General features: G+C 48.1%; 1 protein-coding gene across 3 annotated transcripts in view; it reads right to left on the reverse strand.

Moving 5' to 3' along the window:
• Window positions 1–20,708, reverse strand: part of sxc (O-linked N-acetylglucosamine (GlcNAc) transferase sxc) — a 154,636-nt gene that overhangs the window by 41,462 nt on the left and 92,466 nt on the right. The gene's annotated exons all lie outside the window — the stretch shown is intronic.

The raw sequence follows: 20,708 nt of genomic DNA on the forward strand, positions 1-20,708 counted from the left end.
AGGAATCCCGGAATTAGGAGAGATATTACAGGTGCAGGCTAGTCGGATCATCGCGCAGGTGCAGATCGAGGGGCAGAAGTTCAGCGCGACTATAGATACCGGAGCCAGTAGGAGCTTTGTGAGTGAACGAGTGGTTCAGCTCGTAGGGACAGCACATAACGTACGGTCGGTACGCACTCACGTCAGCCTGGCTGAAGGCTCCCGCAAAGAGATCACAACGTCTCTAGTCGCCAAAGTCCAGCTGGACCAACGTAGGGTAACTTTTCCTCTACTAGTTCTGCCGTCGATCATGGAAGACGTGCTCTTAGGCATGGACTTCCTCTGTGGCGTATCTGCCACTATTCAATGTGGCCGCGCATCACTGCAGCTAAGCCCTTTCTTGTTAACCAGCCCCACCTATAATTTAGCTACGCCGTCGGTATTGACAAACGCGTTCACTCCGAAAACAACAGACCCCATCGAAGCCGGAGAATCCACGCCAGCCAACAACGAGACAGAGCATGAGACGCAAGATACCCCGACCAGTAGCATTTTAGGGCCTCGTGATGACAACGCCGTGCGAAACAATCCGTTTCGACGAAGACAAGCCACCAGGCCAGTGGAGCCAGCAGTGGAACCCGTAGCGGAAAGGCGAGCCCCTTCACCAGCCATCCCAGAGCCTAGATCTGACGCTGGAGGCGCGCTAGCTGTCATCACCGAAAACACGGAGCACGCAGACTTGGAGCCATGGGTGAACCAGTTTCTACAGGAGGAATTGGCTAAATTCGACGGATTGACAGGAGTGTCGAATATCGCGGAGCACACGATCACGATGCGGGATGACAAGCCCATCAAACAGAGATACTTTCCGAAGAATCCCGCGATGCAGAGGATTATTGATGAGCAGATCGACGAGCTGCTGCGCAACGACTGTATAGAGCCTTCACGGAGTCCCCACAGTGCCCCGATCGTACTCGTGGGCAAGAAGTCTGGAGAGATGCGACTTTGCGTGGATTTTCGGCAATTAAATGCTCACTCCATTCCAGATGCATACCCGCTGCCAAGGATAACACACATCTTGGAACGCCTGCGCCATGCCAAATACATATCGACGCTCGATCTGAAGAGCGGATATTGGCAAATTCCTGTAGCCGAGTCTAGTCGCGAATGCACTGCCTTTACAGTCCCCGGGAGGGGTCTGTACCACTGGAAAGTGATGCCGTTTGGCCTCCACTCAGCACCAGCCACATTCCAGCGGGCGCTCGACAGCGTCATAGGACCGGACATGGAGCCCAACGCGTTTGCGTACTTAGATGATATCATCATCATCGGACGCACTCTGGAAGAGCATGTACAGCATCTGCAGGAAGTATTCCGGCGGCTACGGAAGGCGAACCTTCGCCTCAACGCAAAGAAGTGCAGCTTCTTTAAGCGCAGCCTGGTATACTTGGGACATGTTATCAGCGAGGAGGGAATTCACACCGACCCCGAGAAGATCTCAGCAGTACGGCAACTGAGTCCGCCGACCACGTGCAAGGAGCTAAGGAGATGTCTGGGTATCGCGTCTTGGTACCGGCGATTTGTACCAAACTTTGCTAGCGTCGTACAGCCCATGTCTCTACTGCTCAAGAAGGGCAAGAAGTGGCAATGGGAGAAGGAGCAGCAGGATGCGTTCGACGACCTGAAGGGCAAACTGACGGAGGCACCGGTTCTTGCCTGCCCGGATTTCAACGAGAAGTTCGTGTTACAAACGGACGCCAGCGACATCGGCCTCGGAGCAGTGTTAACCCAGACAATCCAAGGAGAAGAACGAGTCATCGCATTTGCCAGCAGACGCCTCATCGCTGCAGAGGAGAACTATTCCGCCACGGAAAAGGAGTGTCTGGCTATCATATGGGCCATCAGGAAGCTCAAATGTTACTTGGAAGGATATCGATTTGAGGTGATAACCGATCATCTCGCTCTGAAGTGGCTCAACTCGATTGAGAATCCCACCGGCCGTGTAGCGCGCTGGGCGCTAGAGCTTCAGCAGTATCAGTTCGATGTCACCTATAGACGCGGGAGCCAGAACGTCGTCGCTGACGCACTTTCTCGACAGCCTTTAGAAGTACTTCAGATGATCCAGGAGGATAAGCCGGAGAGTACATGGTACCAACGGATGGTGAAGCTTGTTCAGGACAGACCTGAGGATTATCCGGACTACGTGTACGAGAACCAGCAGCTATATAGACACATCGGATCACGACCCGACGACGAAGACTCCGTGCCATGGAAACTGTGTGTGGCCAAGGAACACCGGCAGCGAGTACTGGCGGAATGCCATGACCAGCCCACGGCAGGACACCTCGGAATCAGGAAGACAACCGCCCGGATCGTCCACGGATACTACTGGCCGGGCCTCTTTCGCGATATTTCCCGGTATGTTCGCAGGTGCGACACTTGTCAACGGTTCAAAGTAAGTCAAGCCAAGCCAGCGGGGAAAATGTTCACCAGGCAGGTGAGTGAGCCATTCGATACTGTCTGCGCCGATTTTATTGGGCCTCTTCCGCGATCAAAAAGTGGGAATACAATGTTGCTCGTGTTTTTCGACGCGTTCTCGAAGTGGGTCGAGCTGGTCCCACTTAGAAAAGCCACCTCAGCACATCTCGAAAAATCCTTTAGGGAGAGGATTTTAAATCACTTCGGAGTTCCTCGCACTTTTGTCTGTGACAATGGGACACAGTTTACGAGTCGTTCGTTTAAATCCTTTTGTAAGCAGGCAGGGATGGAGATCCAATATACAGCGCCCTATACCCCGCAGCAGAACCCGACAGAGAGGGCCAATCGAACCATTAAAACAATGGTCGCCCAGTATATCGAGGACAAGCAGACGACTTGGGACGAACTCCTGCCCGAATTGAACCTGGCGATAAATAGCAGCGTCTCAGACTCAACCGGATTTAGTCCGGCGTTCATCGTTCAAGGCCGAGAGCCACGACTCCCAGGAGCCTTGTATGATGAAGTGACTCCAGGGCCAAGCCAAGCGCCACATTCACCAGAAGCAAAGGCGGAATTGCTACGGGATATTTTCAAGGTGGTTCGAGAGAACACTCAACGGGCGTCGTTGGAACAGCGCAAGCATTATGATCTCAGACGACGATCATGGAGGCCAACCATAGGATCACTGGTCTTTGTAAAGCAGCATCATTTGTCTAAGGCGGCGGATAACTTTGCCGCCAAGCTCGCTCCCAAATATGAAGGCCCTTACAAAGTAATCAAATTTTTCTCTCCCACCATAGTGCGCTTGCAGCATCTTCACAGCCGGCAACGTCGAACAGCAGCCCTTGGAGACTTGAAGGAAGCAGTCAACGAGCCAGAAACACAGAATCTGGTGCCCAGCCGACTGGATCACGTAGAAGACACACAGATTACGGAGCAAGTTTAGCGATCGAGGAGCGCTAAACCCCTGAGCAGCGGAGCAGCAGCAGCAGAGACGCAGAAGACAAGGATACCCGCAGACGGCGGGAGAACACACGGCGATAGCCACGCAGCAGCAACCCCGGAAGTCCGTATGAAGACGGCACAACAGCAAATAAACTTGCTCAAAAAAAGGCGACGAGCGACGCTCGATCTGGCCGAGGCAAGAGCCACCTAGGAACACTGATACAGGAGCCAACAATTGAGTCAGTGGGGTCACTTGCTGGAGGGTGCGCCTTCCCAACGTCCCACTTTCCCTAGTGGAAACTCAACGCTCCCAGTGCCATCGCAGCGAACCTTTTGCCCTTATTACTAACTTTCCTTAAAACCTTAGTTAGTAATCATCACAACCACGAGCTAATAAACCTTTGTTTTTCTCCCTCTACAGAGACAATGGCGTCGTACAATCCGAGCCGTTTGTGGCGCGCGGCAATATCAGCCGCGGCCACCGTGGAAGTCTCCCGCACGGATGACGTGGTGCTGGGATATCCAGCCGAGGGAGAGCCGAGCCCCGGGAAGACCGGACCCCAGGCGGGAGTCCTGCCCGAGGACATCGATTGGGAGGCCTTCAGCGAGGCGCTGGAGCACGCCGACGAGATCCTAGTGGGCCGTAGACCGCTGCCCGATCTTCATCGAGCAGTTAGCCACGCTGGCGCAGCCGCGGCGGTGCCCAACCGGGTGCCAGTCGCACGTCGCCGGGTGGTGTTCGCGTCGGCCGTGGGGACCCCGAGGTCGCCGACACCCGAGGAGTGCCGCCACGGTCGACCGAACGGGAGCAGCGACAGCAACGACGTAGTCGCCACAGGCCCTAGCAGCAAGGACAGCAACGGGGGCGCAGCCGTCGACGACGGCAGCCCAGAGGACGACGACGTGGTCCCCATCCGCGTGAGACACCGGCGGGCCAGCAGCATGTCGGACTTCGACGCGGCCGACGTTGCCCGACGCACCATATTCTCCGCGTCCGGGGTGATATGCGGCCTGAAGCCGAAGCCGAAGCCCAAACGCAGCGCGAGCGAGCTGCCCCCCGATCCCTGGATGGTGCAGTACGACAAGGACTGCCTCGCCAAGGCCCGCCTCGCGCGAGCTGAGCAGGGCAACCGCCCTACACCGGTGCCGATCAAGGGTCCGCCTGCCACCCCCGCAGCCGAGGAGAAGGAGGAGTATCCCACTGCCGATCAGGACTGGGTCCTGCCGCCTGCACACTGGCGTATCCGGATCGCGGGAGGACGGATCCCACGCTCTGTGGTCGAGCGAGTCCAACCGCAGGAGGCCGCGAACAGGCGAGTAAACAGGAAATTCCTGTTCTACGCGGGCCCAGAGGAGTTCAGGGTCCACTTCAGCAAGGCGAACAGGATCACCATCTCGCAGCGCACCCCGAAGTAAGGGGAGGATGTGAGGAGTCGTCTGACTCCCCACCAATACTGGCGGCGGCACCAACAACAGCCCTAACACCGGCCGACCGCGCCAGCAACGACGGCAACAACAACAGCCTTAACACCGGCCATCCGCGCCGGCAACGACGTCAACAACACCGGCCAGAACAACGGCCACGTCATCAACAGCGACGTCAGCAACAGCGACGTCAGCAACAGCGACGTCAGCAACAGCGGCCAGCGGCCTCAACACCGGCCCGAGCAGCGGCCACAACAACAGCTCGCTCTCACAGTCAACAACAACGACGGCCGTCACGTCATCAACAGTGACGTCATTAACGCCGGCCAGAACAACGGCCAGAACAACGGCCAACAGCAGCGGCAATAGCAACGGCCAGCGCGACCAGCGAACACAATAGCTCGCGCCCGTAGCCAGCAACAACAACCGCAGCTACGTCATCAACAGCGACAGCGGCAGCGCGCAGCAGCAGCTCTCAAAGCCAACAACAACGGCGGTCAGGAGCCGGCAGCGACAACAACAGCAGCCGACGGCAATAACAACAGCCGCCAACGCTCATGGAGAGCTATAGCCAACGGCAATAACAACTGCCGTCAACGCTCATGGAGAGCCGCCGCAGCTAGCAGCAAAATCAAAACAAACCGGCAAACGCCCAAATTACTCTCGCTTTGTAAACTAAGATTTTGTAAATAATTTTGTAGAATACTTTAAGCACTTCTCACTTAGTAAATATAAGCTTTGTATATATAATCATTTTTCCCATTTCTGTATAAAATAAGCCATGTATATTTAATCCGCCAATTCATAATACAGTCATTTATTAGCTGTACAAAAGTTAAACATAGACAAGAGTTTGTAGTTATCTTTGGTTCCCCGTTCTCACATCTCTAGATCCCGCACACACACACACACACACACCTACACTCGGTGGAACCAGGAAATAGCTTCAGCCAGAAGCAAATGTCTCGCTGCAAGGCGGAAATGCCAAAGAAGCCGAGGACGCACCACGCAGGAGCTGTACGAGTCACGGTACAGGGAAATGAAAAAGGCCCTCAAGGTGGCGATCAGGACCAGCAAGCACAAGTGTTTCCAGGAGCTTTGCGATGCGGCTGACAAAGAACCGTTTGGCTCAGCCTACAAAATGGTTACGGGTAAGCTAACCAGGCAGCCGACTCCAACCTCCCAGCAGCATCTGGGAACAATAGTTGACACGCTGTTCCCGCCACAGCCGCCACTAAGACTACCCAGCGTGGCTGCGGGCGAACCGATCCCCACCTGCGAAGAGGAAGTCCTTAGCGCGCTGACAAGCTGCCAAGCATCTAAGGCCCCCGGACCAGATGGCATTCCCAATGCAGCTCTGCATGCCATAGTGAAGGCTTACCCGAAGCTATTTGTGCAGCTGTATAACACATGCATTGCTGAGAAAACCTTCCCAAGAGCTTGGAAGCAGCAGAGACTCGTGCTCATCCCGAAGCCTGGCAAGCTGAACGACGACCCGTCCTCATTTCGGCCCCTATGCATGCTGAATACGATTGGCAAAATATTCGAGCGCATCATAGGCAACAAACTAGAGAGGGAAATCGAGGAGCGCGGTGCCCTATCAACCCATCAGCACGGTTTCCGCAAGAAGCGAAGCACCATTGATGCGATCCGCGAGGTAACACAGCTTGCGGAAAAGGCCATTGAAGGCGAAAGATGGCAAGGAGGCTCCAAGAAGTACTGCCTCGTATGCACCTTGGACGTCAAAAACGCGTTCAACTCTGCAAATTGGAGTCTAATCCTCCAAGCACTCCAGCGTGGCGGCATATCTGGCTACATTATCCAGCTGATTGCCGATTACTTCAAGGACCGCGTCCTGCTATACAGCTCCGACGCCGGAAAACAGATACATCACGTGACAGGAGGCGTACCCCAAGGCTCAGTCCTCGGGCCACTTCTGTGGAACGTCATGTATGACGACATACTGAGGCTGCCACTACCCGAAGGTTGCTCTGTAATTGGCTTTGCAGACGATATCGCGCTTGTCACGGTGGAGAAACACCTATCAGACGTCTCTACTAAATGTAGCCATGCGATAGACATTCTGATGTCGTGGCTAGCAGACAACGGTCTCTCCCTTGCCGAGCAGAAAACGGAGGCCGTACTTATCAGTAGCCGAAAGATTGTCGAGAAGGTGAACTTCCGGGTCGGCTCGACCACCATCGAGTCAAGCCCGACGGTTAAATACCTTGGGGTCCTGATCGACCACAGGCTCAACTACAAGTGTCACTTGGAGTACGCAGCGGCCAAGGCGTCCAAGGCCACTGCCGCCATCTCGAGGATGATGGCCAACACGCGCGGTCCTAGGCAGCACAGTAGACGGCTGATATCAACAGTCGTGACGTCAACCCTACTCTACGCCGCACCGATATGGTCGGAGGCCATGCTGGTTGCGAGCTACAGCCGCCAATGCAGGACGGTGTATCGACGCTGCGCGCTGCGCATCTCCAGCTGCTTCTGCACGGTCTCTGAAGAAGCTGCGCTGGTGGTAGCCGGATCGATCCCTATCGACCTGCTGGCAGCGGAACGCAGGACCGGTAACTCGGGCAGCAGAACCCAGAGGAGCACCACTGTCGCAAGGTGGCAGGCGAGGTGGGATAACGCGAGCACTGGACGCTGGACACATCGGCTCATCCCCGATCTGGATCAGTGGATACACAGACGTCACGGGCAAGTAGACTTCTACACAACGCAGCTGATCACGGGCCACGGATGCTTCAAGGCCTATCTTCACAGATTCAAGCACGAGGCCGACCCATCCTGCGACTATTGCGGCGGTGCATCCGTTGCGGATGCAGAACACGCCTTCTTCGAGTGTCCGCTTTTCCGCGCGGAAAGAGAGGCAGCAGAGGCAACAACCAACCGTCGCCTTACACCCGAGACCATAATTGGGTGTATGCTGGAGACCCCATCCAACTGGGATGCGGTTACGGACATGGCAGCAACCGTCATGAGGGAGCTAAGGCGCCGGGAGCAGACCCGACGCACTGAGGGCCTTAGATGAGCGGCAACCTGACCGCCAGCCACCCCGCGAAGTATAGCTTCGCGGCAGTCCCGCGGGAGTGGACTCCTTCTTCAAAACTTCCACTATCCAAATTTTTTGTAAAAATACTTCCTGTTCATCTTTAAATAAAAAAAAAAAAAACACTCGGAGAGCAGAGAGGGTTATTCACCACGAACAAGTGGCCACGGAGTTAGCGCAGTATGAGAGCAACGGAGAGCGAGCATACGATCGAGCGCAAAGCAACCCCCGAAAATTGGCACGCGCCTACGGGAGAGAGCGAGAGGGAAGCTGATGCACCGAAATGCAAGAGCAATGGAAAATTACCAGCGCGGCCGAAAATTTGGCAAAGCCGCGTGGCTGGATTTACTTTTGCGGAGGCGACGAAAACGGACAGACGTGCGAGCGGTCGACGTAGTTTTTTCAACGGAGCCAAACGGGAGTGTTTTCACGCGACGGAGTTTTTTTTCTGCGACCAGACGAGTGCCGAAAAAGTGTATATTGACAGTGACAATTGCTTTTCTACCCGAGACCAACCAGGAGGTGGTGCTCGAAGTGCCCAGTGATCGTGAGGCAGCCAGTGGAGTGCGGAGAAGTTTTCTCGACGGCCAAGGAGGCAAATTCTTTTGGAAGCGGAGGCGAGGACGTGGCGGAAGCAGCAGCCACAGGCACGTGTGTGTGTGCGGGAAAACCGGAGACGGGTGAGTGTATAGGGAGGATCGCATTTTGGCCAGCGGGTACATGTGTAAATAGAAATTTCTCGACGGCCAAGATGCGGTTTTCGCTAGAGTAGGCTAGAAATAATGCCCCAAAAATCTAACCCTTAAAAATCCCTGCAAACTTTATTAAATAAAACCAAACGAAAGCCAAAAGGAAAATTTTGCAAAGAAAACTTGTTCAAATAAATAATGAGAATTAGAATCTATTTAAATACAAACGAAAAACTAAAATTTATTTAAATACAAACGAAAGTTAAAATTATTAAATAAAGATGGAAAAAACCTGAAAATAATCAAATAAAACTTGGACATATATATATAAAATAAAACTCCCCTCGCCGTCTCTATATCATTTTCCCTGACCTACGCCAAGCTTTTTGCCAAACGAGACATGCATAGGGAAAAAAAGGGGTGGACCCAAACTTTTGCTAAAACTTCACTGAAATTGATAAATTAAAAATATTTCGCTCCTCGCCGTTTCTCCTCGTAGAAAAATCAGTTGGGAATTTAATAAGGAAATACTTTATTACAAAGTCAAAGCCCGGCAAAAGGGTGGACCTTATCTTCGCGGAAAATGTATTCCGGCAAATTAAATTAAATATTTCTCCGGATATTTAGCGCTGTGTGATGGCCATGCGTTTGCGGTGAGGGGAAAATTTCCGGCATCGTCTTGCGGAGAACGGCTGAGTTTTCGCCTACACTGGGAGAAATGAAACTCCAAACTTTGATTATAAAAATTTAAGTAAATTTTATTTAAATATATTTTTTTTGCTTTCTCGTGGCGAGCATAACTCCTGCCCCACACTTCCGAGAGGCCGTACGCTGCCCACACTGGGAAAATAAATGCAGAGGAATTTAAAAATGAGGGAAAATTAAATAAATTCAAGAAAAGCTCTCTTAAGTATAATTTTCGGCTCAAATCGAGGCCAGCTCGCGAGGGAACGACCCACAATCACGCTGGCCATGACTCACGTAGAATATTTTCCCAAAATGCCTAGATTTTAGGCCATAAACTCTGCCCTAGGAAGCGGTGGTCCCCATAATCGACCCCCTCTCGGTCTCCTTATAGCGTCTGCTATGGGCCCGACCCAAAACGCGCTCCGCCGAGTATTTCGCTCTATTGCAGAGACCGAATCAGCCATTTTTCTGGCTGCGTATCCCGGTAACTGACCACTACCATCTCATGTCAGTTTGCCGTCCGTCAAAACACTTTGTCCCACATCTTTATAAATTTTTCTGATAAAGAGGACCTTGGACGTGACTGAGACTTACCACAGCCGTCGAACTTCCTTACAAGCTGCAGTAATATCTGTGGTTGATGTGGTTTGAGCCGGCATGGGTTTTCTCCTGTATATGTGCAAGTTCATTTTTCGATCCGAGATCAGTTTTTAAAAGTGGAATAGCGGTAAGGGTCTTTTGTAACGGAGCATTACCAACTTAGGCCCTTTTTTTGACCCAGTGTAGTTGTTTTTGAAAGTCTGCGGTGTCAGAGATTGAGACACCGCAGCGGAAATAGCTGCCGGAGCTGTTGACAATTCCATCCCAACACATTCGGTTGCCGAATCTTTAACTGCTCCCGATCCCAAAACCTTTGGAGTTGGTGTTGGGGTCGGTGGCCAGATCTTGAGTTTGCTGGTGTTCTAGTTGCTGCTGACCAGAATTTTATTTTTTGCGCTTTGGCGACTCATTTAACAGTTGCCTTATGGTAAATTAAGTGTCCAGCGCTAAGAATATTTCTTCGATTTGCGAAAATTGGCCATAAGCTCATTAAATCTGCTTCTGCTCTGGCGCATGACGGCAGGCAACCTCATTGCAGGCATGGCAAGAGTAATGTAATTTTTACCGGAATTTACATTCGCGATACGGTCTTTCGCTTGAAGTTTGATTACCCTTGCAGATTGGTTTTGACATTTATATTATAAATTAAAATGCTGAAAACAGACACTAAACAGAGTTTCATAACATTTTACCTATACTTATTATGTTTACAGTTTGACAGTTACAGCTTTACATTCCCAGCTTTACCACTTTCTCTACATCTACAGATCGCTTCTATGGCAGCCATATGATATAGTTGTCCGATTTTCATAGTATGGTTACCAAAATTCTGAAATATTACCAAAAGCTCATGTCTCAAAGTAGATGAAAATACGTTGAAAAACAATGAAGTTATAATTTTTTCTATTACTTTCCCTATCGTTCCTATGGCAGCTATAAGAAATTTATACCAAAATTCTGAAATAATACCAGAAGCTCAGATAGATGAAAATAAGTTGAAAAACAACGAAGTTATAGTTTTTTTTCGATTAATTTCCCGATCGTTCCTATGGCAGCTTTAAGATATAGTGTGTGGTAGGCTAGATACACATAAGGCCCACTGTACTTTGTATTAGCATAGAATCAGGATAAAGCCCATTGTATTGAAGAGGCATACAAGATAAAAGCCCCGTTAGAATTAAGTAGAAGACTGTCATCTCGCACACTAGCATTAAGGGATAAATATGTATGTATACCTATCTCGCTTACGCATCGAAAGGTATAAGTAGAGGAAAAGAAACGACGCCGCGTCATTCGGTGGCGTGCGTTAATTGAGAGAAGTCAAAAGTGTGTTAAAATAATAAAGATCATATTATACCGGATTAATTTTATCGTTTACAACATCAGAAGTGGTCATAACTCTTTATGCCTGACATGGAATTAAAGCAGTTCTCGGTGCTCCAACTTAAAAACTGGTTGGGAGCCCTCGGACGCCCGACTTCCGGCACTAAAGCGGTGTTAATAGCGCGTCTGCAAGCTATTTCTCCGGAGACACGTGGCGACCCGCCAGCCAAAACATCGAGCAGCCAGGACGATCAGCCACCATTCATCCAACCAACAGCAGAACCAGTAGTCGAGACGGATGGAGCTGCATCTTTGCTGGTACTGCAGGAACCACGCGGTGGAGGCCTGCAAGAAATCTCAGGCGACGCGCAGTCAATGGCGTCGCAAATTTCGGAAAATTTTGAGTTTGAGCAACTATCGCTAGTGGATGCCGAAAAAGCCACCCTACAGAAGATTCGTGATGAAATAGACGTAAGCATGGTCGTTTTGCAGAGGATTCACACAGAGATCGACGACGCAAGCAAGAACAAATCCGTTCATGTTCATCAAATCCATGACGTCATCGCAAATACCATGGAAAATTCTAGCAATGCTAACATTGGCGCTAACAGCGACGCTGTTAAAATTAACAGCACCAAAGTGACCATCACCGCCGATAACATCGGTCCGGACAATACCCGTGTTGGAAAACAGTTCGCTAGCAGTGATGATTAACGTATGAACACAAATGTAAACAAACTATTAGAGTCTCACAATGGAATACGACGGCAGCGTGTGTGCGCGCAATTGGGTCACACAGCTTCAGAACATTGGCAAGGTGTATAATTTGGACGACGGCTGCATGCATATGCTTCTGATTGCCAAGCTGAAGGGAAACGCAAAACGCTGGCTGCACGCAAACGCCACGCGCATTCTGGAGTCAGCCGATCACCTTTGCGAGCAGTTAATCGTAACATTCGGCGTAAAAATGTCCAAAGGAGAGCTGAGTAGCGCATTCCAAAGACGTCAATGGCGCCCAGAAGAGAAGTTTGCTGCTTATTTCGAGGACAAAGTTATGCTAGCTAACGACATCAACATCGATTTGGAGGAGCTCCTGGAGAACATCATAAAAGGCATTCCAGCACCAGCGCTGCGTAACCAGGCACGCATACAGTGCTTTTCCGAGCCGATGCAGATTCTGCGGGCCTTCGCGGGAATCCGTTTACCAGAGCGCAAAACAGGAGGCAGTTCGACAAAGCAGCTAGCTGGAAGAGTTGCATCCAATAAGGACTTGCATTGCGCCAACTGCAACTCTAAAGGGCACTTCGCCAAGGAGTGCCTCAAACCGAAAAGGGAGCCCGCTTCCTGCATTATGATCTCAGACGACGATCATGGAGGCCAACCATAGGATCACTGGTCTTTGTAAAGCAGCATCATTTGTCTAAGGCGGCGGATAACTTTGCCGCCAAGCTCGCTCCCAAATATGAAGGCCCTTACAAAGTAATCAAATTTTTCTCTCCCACCATAGTGCGCTTGCAGCATCTTCACAGCCGGCAACGTCGAACAGCAGCCCTTGGAGACTTGAAGGAAGCAGTCAACGAGCCAGAAACACAGAATCTGGCCGAGGCAAGAGCCACCTAGGAACACTGATACAGGAGCCAACAATTGAGTCAGTGGGGCCACTTGCTGGAGGGTGCGCCTTCCCAACGTCCCACTTTCCCTAGTGGAAACTCAACGCTCCCAGTGCCATCGCAGCGAACCTTTTGCCCTTATTACTAACTTTCCTTAAAACCTTAGTTAGTAATCATCACAACCACGAGCTAATAAACCTTTGTTTTTCTCCCTCTACAGAGACAATGGCGTCGTACAATCCGAGCCGTTTGTGGCGCGCGGCAATATCAGCCGCGGCCACCGTGGAAGTCTCCCGCACGGATGACGTGGTGCTGGGATATCCAGCCGAGGGAGAGCCGAGCCCCGGGAAGACCGGACCCCAGGCGGGAGTCCTGCCCGAGGACATCGATTGGGAGGCCTTCAGCGAGGCGCTGGAGCACGCCGACGAGATCCTAGCGGACCGTAGACCGCTGCCCGATCTTCATCGAGCAGTTAGCCACGCCGGCGCAGCCGCGGCGGTGCCCAACCGGGTGCCAGTCGCACGTCGCCGGGTGGTGTTCGCGTCGGCCGTGGGGACCCCGAGGTCGCCGACACCCGAGGAGTGCCGCCACGGTCGACCGAACGGGAGCAGCGACAGCAACGACGTAGTCGCCACAGGCCCTAGCAGCAAGGACAGCAACGGGGGCGCAGCCGACGACGACGGCAGCCCAGAGGACGACGACGTGGTCCCCATCCGCGTGAGACACCGGCGGGCCAGCAGCATGTCGGACTTCGACGCGGCCGACGTTGCCCGACGCACCATATTCTCCGCGTCCGGGGTGATATGCGGCCTGAAGCCGAAGCCGAAGCCCAAACGCAGCGCGAGCGAGCTGCCCCCCGATCCCTGGATGGTGCAGTACGACAAGGACTGCCTCGCCAAGGCCCGCCTCGCGCGAGCTGAGCAGGGCAACCGCCCTACACCGGTGCCGATCAAGGGTCCGCCTGCCACCCCCGCAGCCGAGGAGAAGGAGGAGTATCCCACTGCCGATCAGGACTGGGTCCTGCCGCCTGCACACTGGCGTATCCGGATCGCGGGAGGACGGATCCCACGCTCTGTGGTCGAGCGAGTCCAACCGCAGGAGGCCGCGAACAGGCGAGTAAACAGGAAATTCCTGTTCTACGCGGGCCCAGAGGAGTTCAGGGTCCACTTCAGCAAGGCGAACAGGATCACCATCTCGCAGCGCACCCCGAAGTAAGGGGGGGATGTGAGGAGTCGTCTGACTCCCCACCAATACTGGCGGCGGCACCAACAACAGCCCTAACACCGGCCGACCGTGCCAGCAACGACGGCAACAACAACAGCCTTAACACCGGCCATCCGCGCCGGCAACGACGTCAACAACACCGGCCAGAACAACGGCCACGTCATCAACAGCGACGTCAGCAACAGCGACGTCAGCAACAGCGACGTCAGCAACAGCGGCCAGCGGCCTCAACACCGGCCCGAGCAGCGGCCACAACAACAGCTCGCTCTCACAGTCAACAACAACGACGGCCGTCACGTCATCAACAGTGACGTCATTAACGCCGGCCAGAACAACGGCCAGAACAACGGCCAACAGCAGCGGCAATAGCAACGGCCAGCGCGACCAGCGAACACAATAGCTCGCGCCCGTAGCCAGCAACAACAACCGCAGCTACGTCATCAACAGCGACAGCGGCAGCGCGCAGCAGCAGCTCTCAAAGCCAACAACAACGGCGGTCAGGAGCCGGCAGCGACAACAACAGCAGCCGACGGCAATAACAACAGCCGCCAACGCTCATGGAGAGCTATAGCCAACGGCAATAACAACTGCCGTCAACGCTCATGGAGAGCCGCCGCAGCTAGCAGCAAAATCAAAACAAACCGGCAAACGCCCAAATTACTCTCGCTTTGTAAACTAAGATTTTGTAAATAATTTTGTAGAATACTTTAAGCACTTCTCACTTAGTAAATATAAGCTTTGTATATATAATCATTTTTCCCATTTCTGTATAAAATAAGCCATGTATATTTAATCCGCCAATTCATAATACAGTCATTTATTAGCTGTACAAAAGTTAAACATAGACAAGAGTTTGTAGTTATCTTTGGTTCCCCGTTCTCACATCTCTAGATCCCGCACACACACACACACACACACCTACACTCGGAGAGCAGAGAGGGTTATTCACCACGAACAAGTGGCCACGGAGTTAGCGCCGTATGAGAGCAACGGAGAGCGAGCATACGATCGAGCGCAAAGCAACCCCCGAAAATTGGCACGCGCCAACGGGAGAGAGCGAGAGGGAAGCTGATGCACCGAAATGCAAGAGCAATGGAAAATTACCAGCGCGGCCGAAAATTTGGCAAAGCCGCGTGGCTGGATTTACTTTTGCGGAGGCGACGAAAACGGACAGACGTGCGAGCGGTCGACGTAGTTTTTTCAACGGAGCCAAACGGGAGTGTTTTCACGCGACGGAGTTTTTTTTCTGCGACCAGACGAGTGCCGAAAAAGTGTATATTGACAGTGACAATTTCTTTTCTACCCGAGACCAACCAGGAGGTGGTGCTCGAAGTGCCCAGTGATCGTGAGGCAGCCAGTGGAGTGCGGAGAAGTTTTCTCGACGGCCAAGGAGGCAAATTCTTTTGGAAGCGGAGGCGAGGACGTGGCGGAAGCAGCAGCCACAGGCACGTGTGTGTGTGCGGGAAAACCGGAGACGGGTGAGTGTATAGGGAGGATCGCATTTTGGCCAGCGGGTACATGTGTAAATAGAAATTTCTCGGCGGCCAAGATGCGGTTTTCGCTAGAGTAGGCTAGAAATAATGCCCCAAAAATCTAACCCTTAAAAATCCCTGCAAACTTTATTAAATAAAACCAAACGAAAGCCAAAAGGAAAATTTTGCAAAGAAAACTTGTTCAAATAAATAATGAGAATTAGAATCTATTTAAATACAAACGAAAAACTAAAATTTATTTAAATACAAACGAAAGTTAAAATTATTAAATAAAGATGGAAAAAACCTGAAAATAATCAAATAAAACTTGGACATATATATATAAAATAAAACTCCCCTCGCCGTCTCTATATCATTTTCCCTGACCTACGCCAAGCTTTTTGCCAAACGAGACATGCATAGGGAAAAAAGGGGTGGACCCAAACTTTTGCTAAAACTTCACTGAAATTGATAAATTAAAAATATTTCGCTCCTCGCCGTTTCTCCTCGTAGAAAAATCAGTTGGGAATTTAAAAAGGAAATACTTTATTACAAAGTCAAAGCCCGGCAAAAGGGTGGACCTTATCTTCGCGGAAAATGTATTCCGGCAAATTAAATTAAATATTTCTCCGGATATTTAGCGCTGTGTGATGGCCATGCGTTTGCGGTGAGGGGGAAATTTCCGGCATCGTCTTGCGGAGAACGGCTGAGTTTTCGCCTACACTGGGAGAAATGAAACTCCAAACTTTGATTATAAAAATTTAAGTAAATTTTATTTAAATATATTTTTTTTGCTTTCTCGTGGCGAGCATAAATCCTGCCCCTAGTTATGAAGAAGCTGGTAAAGAAATCTTTAGTATTGATTATATGAGAGATGAGCAAATGAGTTATATATGCGGCACAAATAACGACCGCGGCTTAAACTGCCGATTAGAAGAGATTATTAAATGCAATTACTTAAGTGTAGAAAAGCCTGCAGAACCTTTCGTCAAATGTGAAATAAAACTGAATTTGAAAACTTCAAAACCATTTAGCTGCGCCCCAAGGCGACTAGCTTATTCGGAAAAAGAGAAATTAGAAAAATTATTAGACGAATATTTAAAAGACGGAATTATACAACCCAGCGAATCCGAATTATCTTCACCCATAGTTTTAGTCAAAAAGAAAACAGGAGACATAAGATTATGCATAGACTTTAGAAAACTGAACAACATTTTTCAACATTGGCGAAATCATTACACGATCTTTTGAGAAAGATGAAAAATTTAAGTTTGGAGAGAAAGAAATGAACTGTTTCTCAACTCTTAAGGAAAAGCTAGTGCAGGCACCGGTTTTAGCCACTTACAATTACAAAGACGAAGTAGAGCTGCACTGTGATGCAAGCGCTCTTGGTTTTGGTGCTGTGCTATGTCAAAGGAAAGAAGACAGAAAATTACATCACATATTTTACTTTTCGAAGCGCACAACTGTCGCTGAGGCAAAATATCACAGTTTCGAACTGGAGACAATGGCGATTATTCACGCACTGCGAAGATTTAGAATATATTTATATGGAAAACGCTTTAAAATTATTACTGACTGCAATTCGCTTACTTTAACCCTGAATAAGATTGAACTTAATCCGCGAATAGCTAGATGGGCGCTAGAGCTCCAAAACTACGACTATGAGCTCATACATAGAGCAGGAAAAAAAAAGCAGCATGTTGATGCTCTTAGTAGATGCACAAATATTCTGATTGTAGAATCGAATACGTTTGAAGATAATTTAGTAATCTGCCAGGCCAAAGATCCAAAAGTTCAAGAAATTAAAAAACGGTTAGAAAAAGACGAACATAAGTTATTTGAAATGAGAAACGGAATTATTTATAGAAAATGCAACGATGGCAGACTATTATTTTATGTTCCTACGGACATGGAAGAGCATGTTCTATATAAATATCACAATGAGATCGGAAATGTAGGTAGAGACAAAATGTTGGATAGTATTTTGAAATCTTATTGGTTTCCCAGTGCCAAGGAAAAATGCCTAAGCCATATAGAAAATTGTTTAAAATGCGTTGCGTTCTCCCCTAAAACAGGCAAGGAAGGATTTCTGCATTGCATTCCGAAAGGTAGCAAACCGTTCGAACTAATACACATCGATCATTATGGTCCAGTCGACTCAGGTAGATCGAAAAAACATATTTTTGTCGTGATCGACGGTTTTACAAAGTTTGTACGTCTATATGCCACAAAAACTACTAATACAAGGGAAGTCATCACCGCCCTGAAGGACTATTTTAGAGCATATAGCAAGCCTAAATGCATCATCTCAGACAGGGGAAGTTGTTTTACATTCAAAGAGTTCGATGATTTTGTATCAGAGTTTGATATAAAGCATATGAAGATTGCAACTGGATCACCTCATGCTAACGGACAGGTGGAAAGAGTCAATAGAAGTTTAGGTCCAATGAAGCGAAGCTAATAGAACCAGAGAAAGGTATATATTGGGACACAGTAATAGATAAGGTTGAACACGTGTTAAATAATACGCAACACCGTAGTATCAAGCAAACCCCAAGCAAAGTGCTTTTTGGTTAAAAGAAAAACTAGAAGAATTAGATAATACTCCAGAAGAAAGGGACTTGAAGAAGATTAGAACCGAAGCATAAACAAATCAAGGAAAAGGTCAAGCGTATAACAAAAAGCATTATGATAAGACCGCAAGAAAACCATCTGAATACAAAAAAAAAAAGATTATGTAATGGTGAAAAATTTCGATTGCACAGCAGGTGTCTCTAGAAAGTTGATTCCAAAACATAAGGGTCCATATGTAATTTTAAAAGTATTAAGAAACGACCGGTTTTTGTTAAAGGACGTAGAAGGTTTTCAGGTATCTCGTAACCCTTACCAAGGTGTCTGGAGCATTCAAAATATTAAGCATTGGGTAGGCAAAAAGAAAAAGCACGATTAAGCAATAATAATTACGACAAACTGCAATAATATGTAAATATGTATAAATATAAGAAAAATTTTAATTCATTGTAAATATACAAATAAGTAATATAAACCATGATCAGGGGATCAGCTAGTCAGGACGGCCGAGTTGTGGTAGGCTAGATACACATAAGGCCCACTGTACTTTGCATTAGCATAGAATCAGGATAAAGCCCATTGTATTGAAGAGGCATACAAGATAAAAGCCCCGTTAGAATTAAGTAGAAGACTGTCATCTTGCACACTAGCATTAAGGGATAAATATGTATGTATACCTATCTCGCTTACGCATCGAAAGGTATAAGTAGGGGAAAAGAAACGACGCCGCGTCATTCGGTGGCGTGCGTTAATTGAGAGAAGTCGAAAGTGTGTTAAAATAATAAAGATCATATTATACCGGATTCATTTTGGCGTTTACAACAGGTCCGATTTTCATAAAATTAAAACCGAAAATCTGAAATAATATAAATTGACCATATCTCAAAAATGGTGCAAAAATGTTGAAAAACAGCCAAGTTATAATTTTTTATTTTTTTTTAAATTATCAAACATTTGTATGGCAACTATATGATGTAGTCGTCCGATCCGGCCTGTTTCGACATATATCTGCTATATATATGAGAGTATATAAAAGACTATATGCAAAGTTTCATTCAGATAGCTTTAAAACTGAGGGACTAGTTTTCGTAGAAACGGACGGACGGACGGACAGCCGGACGGACAGACGGACATGGCTAGATCGACTCGGCTGTTAATGCTGATCAAGAATATATATACTTTATAGGGTCGGAAATGTCTCTGTCACTGAATGGCAAACTTCTGACTGAAATTCTAATACCCTGCAAGGGTATAAAAATTTGGCGAGCAAAAAAAAACACACAAACGGCGCTATAAAAGTGAAAAGACGATTAAACAATGTAATTAAAGCAGCGATCAGCAAAGACAAATTCAAAGGAGAGAAAGTCCCTTTCCCACGAATTGCAATAATTGCAAATAATCTTTCACTTGAATATTAGCGGGCTCACTTACACGATCGGTTGGCTTTTGCATTGACAATCAATAAATCGTAAGGCCTGTTTTCTCATGGTCAGTCAGCTTCAAGTTTTAAATTAACTTGTTTCGCCATTTCACCCACTTTTCTTTTTAAACAACAAGTTGTTTAAAAGTACAAGTATGCACAACATTTTTTTATTTTATTGTTTTTGGCTTAACATTAAAAATTATAAGCATTCGTAATTGCAGACTTGAGGTCATAGCCGGCTTCGATTTTATAAAAATCAAAGGCTCGACTTTAGCTAAAAACAACAAAAAGAACTTGTCAATAGACAAGTACCAGCTGTGGTGACGATCGTTTCGTTGGCGCTACCCAACTCATCAGACCACTTGCTAACTATTGCTGATTTTCTTGGTACTTTACCTTCAATCTTAGCTTTTAGCTAAATTCGAGCCTTTGATTTTTATAAAATCGAAGCCGGCTATGACCTCAAGTCTGCAATTACGATTGCTTACAAAAAACAGGTCGATGCTACAAAACAAATTAAAAATTATATTAACGTTGATCAACCAACTTAATGGCTATAAAATGTTGGTTATGCTGATATGACACAGCCGCATTAATTAGAGACTTCATTAAAGATTTGACAGCGCTATAGCGTTTTACACAAGTGCGAGCAAGACTATATGGCGCTCTAATGCATTAGAATAATGCATTAGCTACTTCATTGGAGCGATAATCGATAGATCTACATATTATATACTAGATACTCGATAACAAAATACGGGTTTAATGAAGAAAATTGTAATTGAAAAATGTATTAGCCAGCTCATTGACAGTATGGTCTCACAATGAGATATTTATTTTTATATAATTTCGCTGGTTTTTTTAACTGAAAAAATATTAGAAAATTAGGAAAAATAATATGTTTTGCGGTGGCAAGGTTCTTGCGCTGTAAATTTAATTTAAAATTTTTTTTTGGTAATAATTAAAAAAATTTTAAGCATCATAGGTTAAAAACATAAATTTAAAGGATTCTGCATTTATTTATGCAAGAATACTTCGACGAGGAATTCAGAAATTCATAATAATACGCCGCGAATGGCGGCCGTTTTTTTTGTTTACCTTTTACGGTCGGTGTGACCGCAGTCGTATTACCAAAATAATCCAAGCAAAATTCAAGCCAAATTACACAAAATTACACATATAGTGGTCTCTTTCAAGGTTCTAATGAAGTAGCTAATT

Source organism: Drosophila kikkawai, chromosome 2R (assembly GCF_030179895.1).
Source record: "Drosophila kikkawai strain 14028-0561.14 chromosome 2R, DkikHiC1v2, whole genome shotgun sequence".
In the NCBI taxonomy this organism is placed as follows: domain Eukaryota; kingdom Metazoa; phylum Arthropoda; class Insecta; order Diptera; family Drosophilidae; genus Drosophila; species Drosophila kikkawai.